Source organism: Babylonia areolata, chromosome 11, assembly GCF_041734735.1.
Source record: "Babylonia areolata isolate BAREFJ2019XMU chromosome 11, ASM4173473v1, whole genome shotgun sequence".
NCBI classification, from domain to species: Eukaryota; Metazoa; Mollusca; class Gastropoda; order Neogastropoda; family Buccinidae; genus Babylonia; species Babylonia areolata.
In genome coordinates this window covers 9,772,788-9,785,287 of record NC_134886.1, presented here as the reverse complement: position 1 = coordinate 9,785,287, position 12,500 = coordinate 9,772,788, and the positions used below count along the sequence as shown (strand labels likewise).

The window sequence follows — 12,500 nt, the reverse complement described above, 5'->3', positions numbered from 1 at the left end:
CTCTCAGTCTCTCTTTCTCTCTGTGTGTATATATTTCACTCAGTGCTTGTACCCCATTTTGTAATTTCAGAATAGTGAAGGCACACGAAGAGATAGAAGAGGGAGAGGGGGCTAGGAGGGGGGGGTGGGGGGGGAAGGGGGGATGGGGAGGTTGAGAGCCAGACAATAATGTTTCCTATGACGTCTACATTCAAACAAGCCAGCGGTCATTACATTGCCGGTTGTCCGTATATTTACGGCCAGGGCCGGCGACGATCTTCACATTTCAGTCGCCTGGAAACATACGGTGAGTCGTTGCACCTCGCTTAAGGTTTCGTGTAAGGATTGAAACGTCAGAGCCGTCGACTGAGAGAAGAAAGAATTAACGGAAGCGACAGAGGAGGAGGAGGAGAAGAAGAAAGAATTAGCACCCGGTGTAACAGGCCAGACTCTACCCTGTCCAGAGTATACCCCGGTATAAAGTGGCCCAGTCCAGAACATGCTCCCGTATAATCTGGCACTGGCCAGAATAATACCCCCGTATAAACTAGCCTAGGCTACATTATACCCGGGGTATTGTTTGGCCTATGACCCCGTATAATCTGGCACTGGCCAGAATAATACCCCCGTATAAACTAGCCTAGGTTGCATTATACCCGGGGTATTGTTTGGCGTTGGTCAGTTTCTATCCTCTGGGCCATTTTTAACCCCATCGGCCCCTCTCTTTTTCCTGAAAGACATTGATATTTGAAGGGTTTGAATATTGCCAAATGTTACAACATTAGAATAAAGGTGAGGTGAACTGCGATGGATTTTGTTGTTGTTGTTGTTGTTGTTTTTAATACATATTTACCCTACAATGAGCTTTTTTTCAAAATGGGAGGAAATAGGAAACAAGTATATGCCAAAAATATTCATCTTAGTCAAAGTCGATTTTCAGTTCCTAAAGTAATTATTCAAAAGAAGCAGAAAAGGTTTGTTAACTATAAGTAAGTTTATTAAATTTGCAAAAAGTAATATATTTTGTTTAATTAGAAATTGTTGTTTGGCGGAATTTTCTTCCTTAACGTATAGTTAAAGTGTTGAGTAATTGAATGTCTTATTTTGGGCGTGGAATTATCTTTTGATAATAGTCCTTCATGTTTTTTTAAATGCCCGAGATACAGCAAAATAACATGATTTAAACGGCGAATTCATCTCGAATACCGTAACCGATTTATCACGCTAAGAAACAACATGATTTGATATCATTTTTGAACGTCATTCGTAGTCGCAGGTTAGCGCTGTGCTTAAGACCATTGCTTCACACCCGAACATGCTTGATTCGAATCTGCTTTATAGCTAGCTTTTTTTTTCTTTTTTTAACCCCAAGCTTTATAGTATCAAATACAGACAGGATTTTAACACTGAATTTAGAAAGAAAATTCATCGAAGATACACGGTAAACGTTCAGAAACTACCATCAGTTCGTTAGCAGAGACGACTTCTCAACGGACTGACGGCCGGATACGAGTGACAGTATGGCGTCCACTTGGCTTCATTGTTCCTGGCCAATGAGCTGCCCATCTATTTTTAGATAAGTGGGAGGTTCCCGGGGTATTTTTTGCGAGAACCACGTGCGCATGCGCGTCTCCATTCCTCTGTGTGTGTGTGTGTGTGTGTGTGTGTGTGTGTGTGTGTGTGTGTGTGTGTGTGTGTGTGTGTGTGTGTGTGCTGTTGTTGTTTTTCAGGTCACCGAAAGGCTAAAATTTCGTAGTGGAAATCGCTGTTTTGATCGGAAAGGATTTTGAACATTTTCGGTGACTATTTTTGCAAGTTTACAAGACTGATATATTTGGTTTCATAATCAAAGCCATCATTAGCTTTAGTCGTCTGTGTTCACTGTGAGCGTGTTTCTTGTCACATTTCTGCCATTATATATTCGAACTGATCCATTTATAAACTTTGCCGAAATGTTGTTGGAACACAGGCAGTCAGTGCAAACTGAAAAAAGCTAGTTATGGTGGTGGGCAGCCCATGACGTCATATGACCTACTTCGTGTTCTGCAAGCGACGAAAGATCCACCACAAAAGCGGACCTGCAAACCCTCCCGGTCTGTATATGTGCCATGACGTTCTGTGTCTGTATATGTGACATGATATTCTGAGTCTGTTCTGTGTCTGTATATGTGACATGACGTTCTGTGTCTGTACATGTGTGACATGACGTTCTGTTTCTGTATGTGTGACATGAGTTCTGTGTCTGTATATATGACATGACATTCTGTGTCTGTCTATGTGCCATGACATTCTGTGTCTGTATGTATGACATGACATTCTGTGTCTGTATGTATGACATGACATTCTGTGTCTGTATATGTGCCATGATATTCTGTGTCTGTTCTGTGTCTGTATATGTGCCATGACGTTCTGTGTCAGTTCTGTGTCTGTATATGTGTGACATGACGTTCTGTGTCTGTATATGTGCCATGATATTCTGTGTCTGTTCTGTGTCTGTATATGTGCCATGACGTTCTGTGTCAGTTCTGTGTCTGTATATGTGTGACATGACGTTCTGTGTCTGTTCTGTGTCTGTATGTATGACATGACATTCTGTGTCTGTATATGTGTGACATGACATTCTGTGTCTGTATATGTGTGACATGATGTCCTGTGTCTGTATATGTGACATGATGTTCTGTGTCTGTATATGTGACATGATGTTCTGTGTCTGTACACGTGACATGACGTTTTGTGTCTGTATATATGTGACATGGTGTTCTGTGTCTGTATATGTGACATGACGTTCTGTGTCTGTGTCTGTATATGTGACATGACGTTTTGTGTCTGTCTATGTGCCATGACGTTCTGTGTCTGTATATGTGTGACATGACATTCTGTGTCTGTCTATGTGCCATGACGTTCTGTGTCTGTATGTGTGACATGACGTTCTGTGTCTGTATATGTGTGACATGACATTCTGTGTCTGTATATGTGACATGACGTTCTGTGTCTGTATGTGTGACATGACGTTCTGTGTCTGTATATGTGTGACATGACATTCTGTGTCTGTATGTGTGTGCCATGACGTTCTGTGTCTGTATATGTGTGCCATGACGTTCTGTGTCTGTCTATGTGCCATGACGTTCTGTGTCTGTATACGTGTGACATGACGTTCTGTGTCTGTATATGTGACATGACGTTCTGTGTCTGTATATGTGTGACATGACGTTCTGTGTCTGTATATGTGACATGACGTTCTGTGTCTGTGTCTGTCTATGTGACATGACGTTCTGTGTCTGTATATGTGACATGACGTTCTGTGTCTGTGTCTGTATATGTGACATGACGTTCTGTGTCTGTACATGTGACATGACGGTCTCTGTCTGTACATGTGTGACATGACGGTCTGTGTCTGTACATGTGTGACATGACGTTCTGTGTGGGATATTCAGGATTTAAAAGCTATTTTGTGTTAGCACATTTCTCCTGCCACGTCTGTCAGTTATGTGCCCATGGCAAATGATCGGTATAAGGACAAGAGCAGATCGAGCTCCCTTTTTTGAGGAAGTGTCTGGGTTTGTTCCAGTGCAACTTTTATTTACCTGTGTGCATAACCAGCATAATTGACTTGGAGTTGTTGTACCCTATCAGTGTACGAAGAGAGTTACCACCCTTTATTGTTTGTTAATCAATTGCTCTCTTAGCCTCCTTGTTCTTTCAATATGTGACATAACAGAGAGGGAAAAGTGTTTTCTGAAAAGTAGTCATTTGTTGTATTAAACTGTGAATGAATTATTTGATAAGATGTGAGTTGGTATGTACAGGGCGAGGTGTCAAATTTGCGTGTGACTGAATATTCTGCCGGGTAACACGGACGCCAAGAACATGAAGAGGTTTTCACAATACAGGAAATATGTGTATGACAGTCAGTCGTGTTCAACTATGATCACTAGAACAGCACAGGGGGCAACTGTTGTTCTGACTCTGGGCTAGAATTTGATTATCGGAGAGTGTCTTGCCCAAGTTACCGTGATCCCCACTCTCTCGGCCAAGAGGGTTTTAGGACAGTCGGCGTTGAGATGGTTCCCAAAGGACAACTGGCCTCCAAGGCTGCAGCACTAAGAGTCAGTGCAGTCTTGCCTCCTAGTTTGAGAGTCATAGTCCTTCACAAAGGACTAAGCTGTAAATGACTTCACACTGCAATGGAGAAACAATTGATCACACAGCTTTCACTTTGCGATTGGCCCAGCTGTAAGTTTGTGTAAATCTGTGATAGAGCTGAGCATTGGCATGACAGGCTATAATTATGTATATATGATAGTCAGTCGTGTCCGACTATGACCATCAGAACAGCAGAGGAGGCAACTGCTGTTCCGACTATTTGGGCTAGAATTTGATTATAGTGGAGAGTGTCTTGCCCAAGTTACATCCCTACTCTCTCGGCCAAGAGGGTTTTAGGACAGTCGGCGTTGGGATGGTTCCCAAAGGCCAACTAGCCCACAAGGCTGCAGCACCAAGAGCCAGTGCAATTTTGCCTCCTAGTTTGAGAGTCATAGTCCTTCACAAAAGACTAAGCTGTAAATGGTTTCCCATTGACTGGAGAAACCACTGATAATACAGCTCTCACTTTGCTGTTGGCCCAAATGTAAACTTATGTCAATCTGTGACATAAGCCGAGTGCTCTACAATAACAACAACAACAATAATAATAATAACAATAATAATAAAGTAATTAAAAAAATACATAAGTGTGTTATTATGTAATGTGAACAAAACCAGCTGCCTTGTCATGGTGCTCAATAGAATTGTCCGACAAAAAAACAACAAACTAAAAAAGACATCGTCATGTGCCCGGTCTCTCTGACTGTATGCAGCTGAGAAACCGCGATAGTCTAACGTGCGCTCTATCCTTTCACAGCTTTAGATATTCAAGACCATCTCGCCCCCATTACATGGGACCCTTCAGAGTTAGAGTAGAGCCTGGTGTGGCTACTCCTCAGGGACATAACAGGGGGAGATAACAGCCAGCAGACCAAAGGACAACAGCTGGGTTTCGTTCAGCGTCTGCAAGATAACACACACACTCACAAACACACGCGGTGGGGGCTTGGTGAAGGCTTGCTGACTGTGCCGCTGTGTGTGTTGTAGTGTACTGGTATGGAAAATGAAAACTGAATGGTATGGTGTAGTTGGGACTGCGAGATTTCAAATCTGTCAGAAAAGACCACAGAGTTATATATTTATATCACTGGAAAACACGAAGCCCAGAGTTCTTTTTTTTCTTCTTTTTTTTTTAATGGTGCCTCTCTTGGTCTTTTCTCACCCCACCCCCCCAGCCCCCCCGCCTCTTTCCCCCTCACGCAGTCACGCGAAAGGTTTCCTTTTCAAATACGAGCTGAAGTTCGGAGATACACACCCTCCCACATCCTCCTTGTCTACCGATGTGAAAATGTAGAGTTTCCTCCTTTTGTGTGGTTGGTTTTTGTTTTAAAGCTGATACCTTTCCTTGCTTGGGAGGAGGAGAAAAAAAAATTAATGGTCATCACCTGCTGCGAGAGAAAGAGAGAGGAAAGCAAGCGGAGGTTACCTCCCTTGGTCCATACTTCATCCCGCGTGTTTTGTGTGAAGCTCTGCCATTGGCTGTGCCGGTTTTCATTGAAAGTAGCAGCAGACGAACATCGCTGCCACCACCCACCACCACCGCTCTCTCTCTCCCTCTCAAACACACACATTCACACATGGCCTCGAAGGCCCAGCAGTGAGAGGCTTTGTTGTGTGGGGGAGCGCTCTCATCTTGGCGTTGCTCGGGCAAACTGATGTTTCAAGGAAGACAGTGACAGAGAACAAAACAGAAACGCAAGGAAAGAAAAGACGCCAGCCTTGATTATTTTTGTGTGTGTGTGTGTGTGTGTGTTTCCACTGAACGGGCTGACAGACAGTACATGTGATTTCCCTCCTTCCCCCGAAAAGGACTGACGAACTTGCAGTCGCAGCAGACAAGTGAGTTTAGGAAACGTCTTTGATAATTTCTGCCTTTTTTTTTTTTTTTTTAATTTTTTTATTTGTTGGGGGTGAGAGGAAGTGGTGGGTGGTTGGGTGGGGTGGGAGAGGGGGGGTGATCTGCCGTTATCGTTGAGTGTTGTTGGCAGAAAGACGGCATGGAGAGAGGGAGTGGGGGGGGGGGGGGGGGGGGTGAGGGGGGGAGAGAAGGGAAAGCGAGGGAAGAGCGCGCGGGAGGGGTGGTTTAAAACCCTGCTGGGTTTGGCTTGGGTTGTCTCTCTCTCCCTATCTCTCTCTACTCTCTCTCTGGGCTCGGTCTAACAAAGAACGAGCACGATGTGTGTGTGTGTGTGTGTGTGTGTGTGTGTGTGTGTGTGTGTGTGTGTTTTGTGCGTGCGTGTGTGTGTGTGTGTGTGGTGTGTATGTGTGTGTGTGTGTGTGTGTGTGTGTGTTCACTCTTTCTTTCTTTCTTTTCTTTCTTTTATTTTTTAACCTCTCTTGCCGAGGGTTTTGTTTTGTTTCATTTGGTTGGGCTGACAGATCGACTGTTTGAGATGTTTTTGTGAAGACGGTGATGGTGTTGTTTTAGTGCGTGCGTGTGCGTGCTTGCAGTGTGTGAAAGAGAAAGAGAGTTAATGTTTATTTCGGTGAAATTCTTGGAGAGGGATTTAGCCTTTGTCTCCGTTTGCCTGGTGTGGTCGGTTGTCTTCGGGAGTTTTTGTGTGGAAGCGTTACAGGAAGGGAAAGGAAGGCAGAGTACCACATTTATTACCACATACCCACATGCAGCATCACCCCGACGCCACATCTACGTTCACATCACATCGTGTCCGACTTTACACTACACCACACCACACTACACCACACCACACCACATCACATCCTACACCACACCACACTACACCACACCACACTACTTCACATCCTACACCACACCACACTACCACACCACACCACACCACACCACACCACAATACATCACATCCTACACCACACCACACTACACCACATCCTACACCACACTACACTACACCACATCCTGCATCACACCTCACTACACCACATCCTGCATCACACCTCACTACATCACATCCTACACCACACCACACTACACAACACCACACCACCCACACAACACCACACCACACCACCCACATCACACCACATCCTACACCACACCACACTACCACACCACACCACCCACACCACACCACACCACACCACACCACACCACACCACACCACACCACACCACACCACCACTATTTGAAAAGACTGAAGTCAGACCAACACACACACCACGCAAAACACACACACACGCGCGCGCGCGCGCGCGCGCACGCACACACACACACACACACACACACACACACACACACACACACACACACACACACACACACACCACACAGAGTATAATCATGCATTCTGTTCGGATGAGCTCGCTGGCAGTATCAAATTGCAGCCCTCATATATACGTAGTGTGTCACTGATTTTTCTTTTATATAGGCCTATCAGATAATGATGTTTGTCTGCCTTCCTGTCTGCTCTGTCTGTCTGTCTATCTATCAATCTGTCAGTCTGTCTGATCTTCCGTCTGTCGCCGGTTCGTCCGTCCGTCTATCCATTCATCCGCCCATCCATCTGTTATCTACTTGTCTATCTGTCTGTCTGTTTACCTGTCTGTCTGTCTATCGAAATGTCTGTCTGTTGGTCCACTGTCTATCTATCTGTATGTCTGTCATCTGTCTATCTGCCTGTCTGTCTAGCTATCGAAATGTTTGTCTCTCTGCTTCTCTCTCTCTCTTCATATATATGTGTGTGTGTCTGTCTGTCTGTCTATCGGTGTCTTCTTCCATCTGTCTATCCAGTCTATTTATCTGTCTCCATCTACCCGTATTTGTCAAGTTTCGCTTCATAATTCTGATTATCTCCCGAGGGGAAGGAAGAGAATGGAGAGACAGAGAAGTGGGAGGGAGAGAGAGAAAGAGAGAGAGAGAAGTGGGAGGGAGGAGAGAGAGAGAGAGGGGGGGTGGGGGGTGGGGAAGGAAACGAAACGAAACGAAATGAAACGATATTTTATTTACCAGGGAAATGAGATTAGCAAAACATATGCTTTTTTCCCATTTCCCACCCAGTCCTGGGGAGAGAGAGGGAGAGAGAGAGGGGGGGGAGGGAGATAGAGAGAGGGGGAGGGAGGGAGGGAGGGAAAGCCACCCGGGCAACAGAGGAAGGGAGGAGATAGATCGGTAATTGTTGACTTTGCTGTCAGAACACTTTTCCGGCCCTATGCCTCCTTCCGTTCTGGTTTGTTTTTTGTTCCAGAGATATTGGCCGTAATTTCGTTTATTATTCAGCTTTTTCCTTCATGTCTATTACTTTTTTTTTATACCCCCCCCCCCTTCACCCTCCCATCTTGTTGTTCACTGCATTTGGATGAGTCGGTGGCCCGGTGGTCAATAACATGTTTCTAAACCAGAGGTTCTGGGTTCGGTCCCATCATTGTGTTGCCCGTAACATCGTCTGTAAACAAGGAGTGTTGAAAGTGGGATACTTACTGTAACCAATCGTCTCTGGCACTCGGCGTCTTGTGGGAGGATGTTTATGATGCCTGAAGTCTGAACGCACAACACCTCCACACACCCCACATCCTCCCCCACACACACATATACACACAATCTCTCTCTCTCTCTCTCTCTCTCTCTCTCACACACACACACACACACACACACACACATACACACACACAGAGGAAAAACAAAACCGCGTTCTCTGTTTTGCGGTCTGTATAACGATACTGAGCAGTGCACTCACACACACACACACACAGAGAGAGAGAGAGAGAGAGAGAGAGAGAGAGAGAGAATGCGAATGCGAATGCGAATATTTAATTGCATATAGGCCACAGGCATAATTGCAGTTGCATTGGGGTTTGGTGGGGATGAGGAGGAAACAGTGGTAACAATATCTCCATTGTACACTCCAATAGGAATAACATGAATAACAATAATCTTATCATAGCATCTAGTTACATGCAACAAATAGTCCCCAGGTTAGCTCATAAGTTGTAACACATTCACTGCTACCAGTAATCGAAGATAATGCACTAATCAATATTTAATGAGAGAGAGAGAGAGAGAGAGAGAGAGAGAGGGGACAGAGAGAGAGAGAGAGAGAGAGAGAGAGAGAGACAGAGAGGGAGACTGACTGACAGACAGTGGGTGGGGGCGGTGTTTCGAGTCACTATTCACTGTTCAAAATGAACGCGAGTACCTCAGTTCTGCCCTCCCTCACCCTCACCCTCATCCTCATCCTCCCTCATCCATTTCTTTCTACCGAATCTCCCACTACATGCCTGGTACCCCACCCCCACCCCCCATGACCCTCCACCCCCACACCACACCCCCACTACCACCACCACCACCACCACCACCAATCCCCACATTCTTTGCAAGCGATTGTGAGCTGCCTCGACTTTATTTCACAGGAAGCTTTTACTGAGAGTGGGTAAACCGCCTGGCGGTAAAACAATAACTTGCTCTGCTTCTTTCAATCAGACTTATCATGGTTTTGCTGTGGTAAGCCGATGGGTGAACATTTATTTATGGCTTGTCTTTCTAATGTGGTGGTGGTGGTGGTGGTGGTGGTGGTGGTGGTGGTGGTGTGTGTGTGTGTGTGTGTGTGTGTGTGTGTGTGTGTGTGTGTGTGTGTGATTGATTGTGTGTGTGTGTGTGTGTGTGTGTGTGCGCGCGTCTTTGTCAGTGTGTGTGTGTGTGTGTGTGTGTGTGTGTGTGTGTGTGTGTTTGTGTGTTTGTTTGTCTGTTTGTGTGTGTGTTTGTGTGTGTGTGTGTGTGTGCACGCGCGCATGTGTTTGTGAATGTGTGTGTGTGTATGTGTGTGTGCACGCGCGCATGTGTTTGTGACTGCGTGTGTGTGTGTGGCGTGTGTGTGGTGAGTGTGTGTGTGTGTGTGTGTGTGTGTGTGTGCAAGAGAGAGCGCAATCCGATTCTTGGAAATTAGGCTGAATGAATTTTATTACTGCCTGTATGGTGCCAGAGAGAGAAAGAGAGAGAGAGCGAGAGAGAGAGCGAAAGAAACAGAGAGAGAGAGAGAGAGCGAAAGAGAGAGAGAGTCTCTAAAAGCGGCATAGGCCTTTAAAATGCTTCCATTGCAATAGCGAACGACCCCAATGCCGATTTTATTGATCATGGAGAAGACCTCCTGGGCACCCCTCTTACCCCTCTTCCATCTCTTTCCCTCTCTCTCTTTAATTCCTTTCTCTTTCTCTCCCTCCCTCTGTCTCTGATTCTGTCTGTCTCTCCCTCTGTCTCTGATTCTGTCTGTCTCTCCCTCTGTCTCTGGCTATGTCTGTCTTTCTCCGTCTGTCTGTGGCTATGTCTGTCTCTCCCTCCCTCCCTCTGATTCTGTCTGTCTGTCTCTCTCCCTCTGTCTCTGGCTATGCCTGTCTGTCTCCCCTCTGTCTCTGACTATGTCTGTCTCTCTCTCCCCCTCTGTCTCAAGCTATATATATATATGTCTGTCTGTCTGTCTCTCCTCTGTCTCTCCTCTGTCTCTGGCTATGTCTGTCTCTCTCTCTCTCCTCTGGCTATGTCTGTCTGTCTCTCCCCTCTGTCTCTGGCTATGTCTGTCTGTCTCTCTCTCCTATGTCTCTGGCTATGTGTGTCTCTCTCCCCTATGTCTCTGGCTATGTCTGTCTCTGTCTCTCCCCCTCTGTCTCAAGCTATATATATATATATATATATATATATATATATATATCCCTCTGTCTCTGGCTATGTCTGTCTCCCTCTCCCTCTGTCTCTGGCTATGTCTGTCTGTCTCCCTCTGTCTCTGGCTATGTCTGTCTCTCTCTCCCCTCTGTCTCTGGCTATGTCTGTCTCTCTCTCTCCCCTCTGTCTCTGGCTATGTCTGTCTCTCTCTCTCTCTCTCTGTGTCTCTGGCTATGTCTGTCTCTCTCTCTCCCCCTCTGTCTCTGGCTATGTCTGTCTGTCTCTCTCTCTCTCTCTCTGTCTCTGGCTATGTCTGTCTCTCTCTCCCCTCTGTCTCTGGCTATGTCTGTCTCTCTCTCCCCTCTGTCTCTGGCTATGTCTGTCTCTCTCTCTCCCCTCTGTCTCTGGCTATGTCTGTCTCCCTCTCCCTCTGTCTCTGGCTATGTCTGTCTCTCTCTCTCTCCCTCTGTCTCTGGCTATATCTGTCTCTCTCTCTCCTCTGTCTCTGGCTATGTCTGTCTCTCTCCCTCTGTCTCTGGCTATGTCTGTCTGTCTCTCCTCTGTCTCTGGCTATGTTTGTCTCTCTCTCTCTCTGTCTCTGGCTATGTTTGTCTCTCTCTCTCTCTGTCTCTGGCTATGTCTGTCTCTCTCTCTCTCTCTCTCTCTGTCTCTGGCTATGTCTGTCTCTCTCTCTCTCTGTCTCTGGCTATATCTGTCTCTCTCTCTCCCCTCTGTCTCTGGCTATGTCTGTCTCTCTCTCTCTCTCTCTGGCTATGTCTGTCTCTCTCTCTCCCCTCTGTCTCTGGCTATGTCTGTCTCCCTCTCCCCTCTGTCTCTGGCTATGTCTGTCTCTCTCTCTCTCTCTGTCTCTGGCTATGTCTGTCTCCCTCTCCCCTCTGTCTCTGGCTATGTCTGTCTCTCTCTCTCTCTCTGTCTCTGGCTATGTCTGTCTCCCTCTCCCCTCTGTCTCTGGCTATGTCTGTCTCTCTCTCTCTCTCTGTCTCTGGCTATGTCTGTCTCCCTCTCCCCTCTGTCTCTGGCTATGTCTGTCTCTCTCTCTCTCTCTGTCTCTGGCTATGTCTGTCTCTCTCTCTCCCCTCTGTCTCTGGCTATGTCTGTCTCTCTCTCTCTCCCCTCTGTCTCTGGCTATGTCTGTCTCTCTCTCTCCCTCTGTCTCTGGCTATGTCTGTCTCTCTCTCCTCTGTCTTTGTACCATCCTCTCTCGGTCTGTTCCTTTGAAGGATTGTTGTCGGTCGGTGGGACTTTGTCACACGTTAAAAAAGGTTTAAAACAACTTTGTAAGCTTCCACCCCCCCCATGCCCCCCCCCCCCCCCACCACCACCACGCCCCCACCCCCCAGTCCCTGTATGAATATTTTATGCACAGCTTTCTGTTGCACGTCTGTCTGCTTGTCTGCCTGTCTGTAGTGTGATCATTACATGTTTATGATTGTGATTGCTGAACGAGAGGTTCCATCGAGCTTTGTATTTCAGCATTTCATCTCTTTTGAGTATTCGTGTTGAGCGGCTCTGGATCTCGTGTATTGCTTGCGTAGCATACATACACACCACATAATTTGTCTGAAGTATTTTGTGTTCTGTATGCATACATGTATCATTGTATGTATTCTGTCTGCCAGTCTTGTCTCGACTTTCGGCTTAGAAAATGATTTACTCCACACAGTGTCGATCTCAAACGGACGTAGTAGAATGTTTATGATGTGTGTGTAATGCAGCGGCTTTGTTCCCCGGGGGAAATGGGCGGGCGGGGTGGGGAGAGTGTGTGTGTGTCCGGGTGGGGGGGGGGGGT

The 12,500-nt window shown here is 46.4% G+C and overlaps 1 long non-coding RNA gene across 1 annotated transcript in view; it reads left to right on the top strand.

Annotated features, from left to right (window-relative positions):
* The first annotated feature begins 5,776 nt into the window (after positions 1-5,776).
* Positions 5,777-12,500, top strand: part of LOC143287290 (uncharacterized) — a 140,700-nt gene continuing 133,976 nt past the window's right edge. Inside the window, exon 1 of the long non-coding RNA XR_013055936.1 lies at positions 5,777-5,961. This is a non-coding gene — a long non-coding RNA (uncharacterized LOC143287290). The remainder of the gene's footprint in view (positions 5,962-12,500) is intronic.